Consider the following 5,955-nt stretch of genomic DNA (forward strand, 5'->3'; position numbering starts at 1 on the left):
TTTCCAAAATGTTCTTGCTACCTCAGTTTCTGGTATGCAAGGGTATAGCCAGAATGCAGATCCAAGTAGGTATTGTATTTAGCTCTTTCTTTTACTTGATTTCTAAATAATAGATAGCTGTAACTACCTTGAGGAAGGTTTCTTCTAACCCTATTTTGCTGAGTGTTTTCAGCATGAATGAGTGTTAAATTTTGTCAAATGCCTTCTCTGCATCGATTAATAGATCATGTGGTTTTTGTCTTTCTTCTTGTTGATGTGATGATTGATTTGCATATGTTGAACCATCCTTGCATCCCTGGGATGAAACCTACTTGGTTATTGTGTATAATCTTTTTTATTATATTGTTGGATTAGGTTTGTTAAGATTTTGTTGAGGATTTCTGCATCTATGTTCATTAGTGAAATTGGTCTGTAGTTCTTTTTCTTGACAGTGTCTTTGCCATTTAAGGGAATGAGTGTGATATTTACCTTGTAAAGGAGGTAGAATGGATTCCTGTCTTTTCAGTGTTTTGGAAGAGCCTGAGAATCAGTGGTTGTAATTCTCGAAATGTTTGATAGAATTCACTTGTGAAGCCATCTGGACCTGGACGTTTGTTTTGGGGGAGTTTCTTAATTACTGTTTCAATTTCCTCAGATGTGATTGGACTGTTTAGGCTTTCTACATCCTTTATATTCACTCGGGAGATGATATTTTTCCAAAAATCTGTCAGTTTATTCAGGGTTCTCTAACCTAATTGAGTATATTTGTTCATAGTACACTCTCATGATGTCTTTGATTTCTTGGGGTTCTGTTGTAATCTCTCCCTTTTCATTTGTAATTCTATTTATTTGGGTGTTTTCCCTATTTTTTGGTGAGTCTTGCCAGCGTTTTGTCTATCTTGTTTATTCTTTTGAAAAACCAGCTCTTGTTCTCATTGATATTTTTATTGTTTTCTTTGTTTCTATGTTGTTTATTTCTACCCTGGATTTTATTATTTCTTTTCTTCTGGTTGTGTTTGGTTTTCTTTGTTGTTGTTTTTCCAGATTTAAAGTGTCCTTGTAAACTGTTGATTTTGTCATTTTCCTCTCTCCTGACTTAGGTCTGTATTGCTATGAGTTTTCTCCTAATTACTGCTTTTGCTGTGTTCCACAGATTTTGACAGTTTTTCTCTTTATTATCATTCTTCTCAAGGAATATTTTTTTTGTCCCCCAATTCACAATACATACCCGGCAAGGGGCCTGTGTTGAGGTGTATATGGGGTGCCTTTACTGTACCTCCTCTTTCTATACAGCCAGTGTAAAGAACACAGCCTGTGGTAAGAATTGGGAGGCCTTATTTTATCTTTTATTTATTTTTTTCTTTTCTTCAGGGCAAACTAAAGTTGTTTTTTTTTGTTTTTTTTTAAGTAAGAATTCATTTAAAGGACAAAATTGATTAACATAATAAGGTAAACTAATATAACATAATATAGTGACATAACATAACATATAATATAATTAATATAATAATAATACATGTAAGTCAAAGAAAGTTTCTGATTAAAAACACAATTTTCTTTTTTTTTCCATAATGGCTTACATATCTTTCACTGTAGTATTTTGGGTACCTATTCACATTAAATCAGGGGAATACCCATCACCTAATATGTCCTCTTCTCAATCAAAAATCAAATATACTGAAAATAGGCAGAGTCCTGTCTAGAGGCTTCCAACCTCAGTTTGAGAGAGGATGTGAAAAAAGTAATTAAAATACCACAACAATACACACACACACACACACACACACACACACACACACAAATATCGAATTAAATAACCGATAAGCACCACAACAATAAAAACAGGCACCACACAATAATCTCGGTTCTGAAATCAAATCATACTCAAGTGCAAAAAGAAAGAGAAAGACAAAACAAAATAAAATAAAATAATATTGGAGACATCAACCGTAATCTCCACACCAAAATAAAGACGTCAAAAAAAATAGATCATTTATTCTCCTCTTGCTGCTTTCGTGTTATGTGGAAGACTTCTACTTTATCTTGGACGGTAAAATCAGACCTGTTTCTAGAGATCTTGGTGGCTGTGCAGATCAGGGAATGGAGTTTATGAAGTCTTTCTTTGTGGTTCTAGCAGTTATGCTTCTTCAATGTCCTTTTTTTGTTTTTTATGTATTCTAGGTGTTTCAGAATAGTGCTACCATTCTGTGTTTTTCTTTTGTCTTCTGACTTACTTCGTTTAACATAACATGATCTAGGTCCATCCACGTTGCTGCAAAGTCTGTGATTGTATCATTTCTAACTGCCATGTAATATTCCATTGTATATATGTACCACATCTTAATGATCCATTCATCTGTTGTTGGACATCGAGGTTGGTTCCAAGATTTGGCTATTATACTGAGTGCTGCAATAAATAGTGGGGTGCATACGTATTTTGGAATGAATGTCTTTCCATCTTGGGGATATATGCCTAGGAGAGCAATTGCTGGGTCAAATGGCAGCTCAATTCTGAGTTCTTTGAGCACTCTCCAGACTTTTCTCCATAGATGTTGGACCAAGGGGCATTCCCACCAGCAATGAATGAGAGTTCCTTTCATACCACATCCTCTCCAACAAAGGTTGTTCCCATTATTTTTGATGTGAGCCAACCTCACTGGTGTGAGGTGGTATCTCATTATTGTCTTGATTTGGATCTCCCTGATGATGAGTGAAGGTGAGCATGTTTTCATGTGTTTGTTGGCCATCCTTCTCTCTTCCTCAGAGAAATGTCTATTCATTTCGTCTCCCCATTTTTTATGGCTTCGTTTGGTTTTGAAGGACTCAGGTTTCTGAGCGCTTTGTATGTTCTAGATATCAGCCCTTTATCTGATATATCAAGTGAAAAGATTTTTTCCCATTCTGTTAGCTGTCTTTTGCATTAAGTAGGGTTTCTTTTGCCATGCAGAAGCTTTTTAGTTTGATATAGTCCCATTTGTTTATAGTTGATGCTAACGTTTTTGCCATTGGTGCTCCATTCTCAAAGACCCTTTTGATATAAAGGTCTTCGAGTGTTCTGCCTATTTTATTCTCGATAAACTTTATAGATTCAGGTCTGATTTCCAGATCTTTGATCCATTTTGAGTTGACTTTTGTATAAGGAGTGAGATATGGGTCGATTTTCACTTTCGTGCATATGAGTTTCCAGTTGTACCAACACCATTTGTTGAATAGGCTTTCTTTGTTCCATTTCATATTCTTGCCACTTTTATCAAATATTAGTTGGCTATATATCTGGGGGTTTATGTCTGGGAATTCTGTTCTAATCCACTGGTCTGAGGTCCTGTCTCTGTTCCAGTACCATGCTGTTTTTATTACTATGGCTTTATAGTATAGTTTCAAGTTAGGTAAGGAGATACCTCCCAACTTCTCATTTTTCAGAATGTGTTTAGCTATCCTGGGTCTTCTATGGTTCCAAATGAATTTTATAATTGATTGTTCTATTTCTTTAAAGAATTGTGTCTGGATTTGGATAGGGATTGCATTAAATCTATATAGCAATTTGGGTAAAATAGTCATTTTGACTATGTTAATTCTACCTATCCATGAGGATGGGATGTTCTTCCATTTCTTTAGATCGTCTTCAATTTCTTTCTGAAGTGTTTTGAAGTTTCCCTGGTATAGATCTTTCACTTCTCTTGTAAGGTTGATTCCTAGGTATTTGATATTTTTTGATACTATCTTAAATGGAATTGTATTTTTAATCTCTCTCTCCTCAACTTCATTGTTTGTATATAAAAACGCTACTGTCTTTTGTGTATTGACTTTGTATCCAGCCACTTTACTGTATTGGTTGATTGTTTCTAGGAGTTTTTCTGTGGATTCTTTAGGGTTTTTGATGTATATCATCATATCATCAGCATATAGAGCTAGCTTGTGTTCCTCTTTCCCTACTTGAATTCCTTTGATTCCCTTCTCTTGTCAGATTGCTATTGCTAGGACTTCTAAGGTTATATTGAATAAGAGTGGAGAGAGTGGACAGCCTTGCCTAGTTCCTGACCTTAGTGGGAATGCTTCTAGTTTCTCGCCATTAAGTATAATGTTGGCTGTAGGCTTTTCATAAATAGCTGTAACTATCTTAAGGAAGGTGCCTTCTAACCCTACTTTGCTGAGTGTCTTTAACATGAACGGATGTTGGATTTTGTCAAACGCCTTCTCTGCATCGATTGATATGATCATGTGGTTTTTGTCCTTCATGTTGTTGATGTGGTGTATAATGTTGATTGATTTGCGTATGTTGAACCAACCTTGCATTCCTGGGATGAATCCCACTTGATCATGATGTATGATCTTTTTAATGAGGTGTTGGATTCGGTTTGCTAAGATTTTGTTAAGTATCTTTGCATCAATGTTCATTAGTGAGATTGGTCTGTAGTTTTCTTTTTTGGTGGTGTCTTTGCCTTCTTTAGGAATGAGTGTGATATTAGCCTCATAAAAGGAGTTGGGGAGGATTCCTGTTTTTTCTATGGTTTGGAAAAGCCTATGGAACAGTGGTAATAAGTCTTCTTGAAATGTTTGATAGAATTCACCTGTAAATCCATCTGGGCCTGGGCATTTGTTCTTAGGGAGTCTTTTAATTACGTCTTCAATTTCCTCTGAAGTGATTGGACTGTTTAGAGTTTCTAGGTCTTCCTTTTCCAGTCTTGGAAGAGGGTGTTTGTCCAAGAATCTGTCGATTTCTGGTGGGTTCTCTAGCCTAGTTGAATATAGTTGTTCATAATATGATCTCATGATATGTTGTATTTCTTGGGGTTCTGTTGTAATCTCTCCCCTTTCATTCGTGATCCTAGTAATTTGGGTGTTTTCCCTCTTTTTTTTGGTAAGTTTTGCCAATGGTTTGTCTATCTTATTTATTTTTTCGAAAAACCAACTCCTGGTCTCATTGATTTTTTGTATTGTTTTCTTAGTCTCTATGTTGTTTATTTCTGCTCTGGTTTTTATGATTTCTTGCCTTCTGGTTGTGGTTGGATTTCTCTGTTGCTGTTGTTCCAATTCTTTGAGGTGATCTTTTAAACTGTTGTTTTTGTTATTTTCCTGTTTCTTAACATAGGCCTGTAATGCTATGAGTTTCCCCCTAAGTACTGCTTTTGCTGTATCCCATAAATTCTGACATGTTGTCTCTTCATTGTTATTCGTCTCAAGGAATCTTTTTATTTCCTCCTTGAGTTGTTCTTTGATCCAGCTGTTGTTAAGCAGTATGTTGTTCAATCTCCAGGTATTAGTTTTCCTCCATTGCTTCTTCTTGACATCAATTATAAGCTCTGTTGCATAGTGATCTGAAAGGGTACTTCTAATGATCCTTACCTTTGTGGTCTTATATAGGTTGGCTTTGTATCCTAAGACATGATCTATTCTGGAGAAGGTTCCATGTGGGTTTGAGAAGAATGTGTATTCTACTTTCTGGGGATGGAGGGCTCTATATAAGTCTATTAGCCCTAATTCTTCTAATTTTTCATTTAGAGCTCTTATTTCTTTACTATTTTTCTGTTTGGAGGATCTATCCAGTGGTGATAGTGGAGTATTGAGGTCCCCTACTATTATCACAATTCCCTTCATGTGTTTCTCCAGGTTTGTCAGTAGTTGCCTCACATATTTTGGTGACTTTACATTAGGTGCATAGATATTGACCAGGGTTAGCACTTCTTGATCTAATGTTCCCCTGATCAGTAAGTAGTGCCCCTCTTTGTCTCTGATCACTTTCTTGAGGTTGAATACAATTTGGTCTGATATAAGAATGGCTGTCCCTGCTCTTTTTTGTTTTCCATTGGCCTGAATAATTACTTTCCATCCTTTAATTCTAAGCCTGTGCTTATCCTGTAACTGTAGGTGTGTTTCTTGCAGACAGCAGAAGTCCGGTTTATTTTTCCTAACCCAGTTCTCTACTATGTGTCTTTTAATTGGAGAGTTTAGTCCATTAACATTTAGGGAAATTATTGA

General features: G+C 35.9%; 1 non-coding gene across 1 annotated transcript; it reads right to left on the reverse strand.

Moving 5' to 3' along the window:
• Positions 1-1,180: 1,180 nt before the first annotated feature.
• On the reverse strand, positions 1,181-1,313 carry LOC126007849 (small nucleolar RNA SNORA51). The gene has a single exon (XR_007495328.1). It is a non-coding gene; the product is annotated as a small nucleolar RNA SNORA51 (small nucleolar RNA).
• Positions 1,314-5,955: the final 4,642 nt, after the last annotated feature.

The sequence above is a fragment of the Suncus etruscus genome, chromosome 4 (assembly GCF_024139225.1).
Source record: "Suncus etruscus isolate mSunEtr1 chromosome 4, mSunEtr1.pri.cur, whole genome shotgun sequence".
Lineage (NCBI taxonomy): Eukaryota > Metazoa > Chordata > Mammalia > Eulipotyphla > Soricidae > Suncus > Suncus etruscus.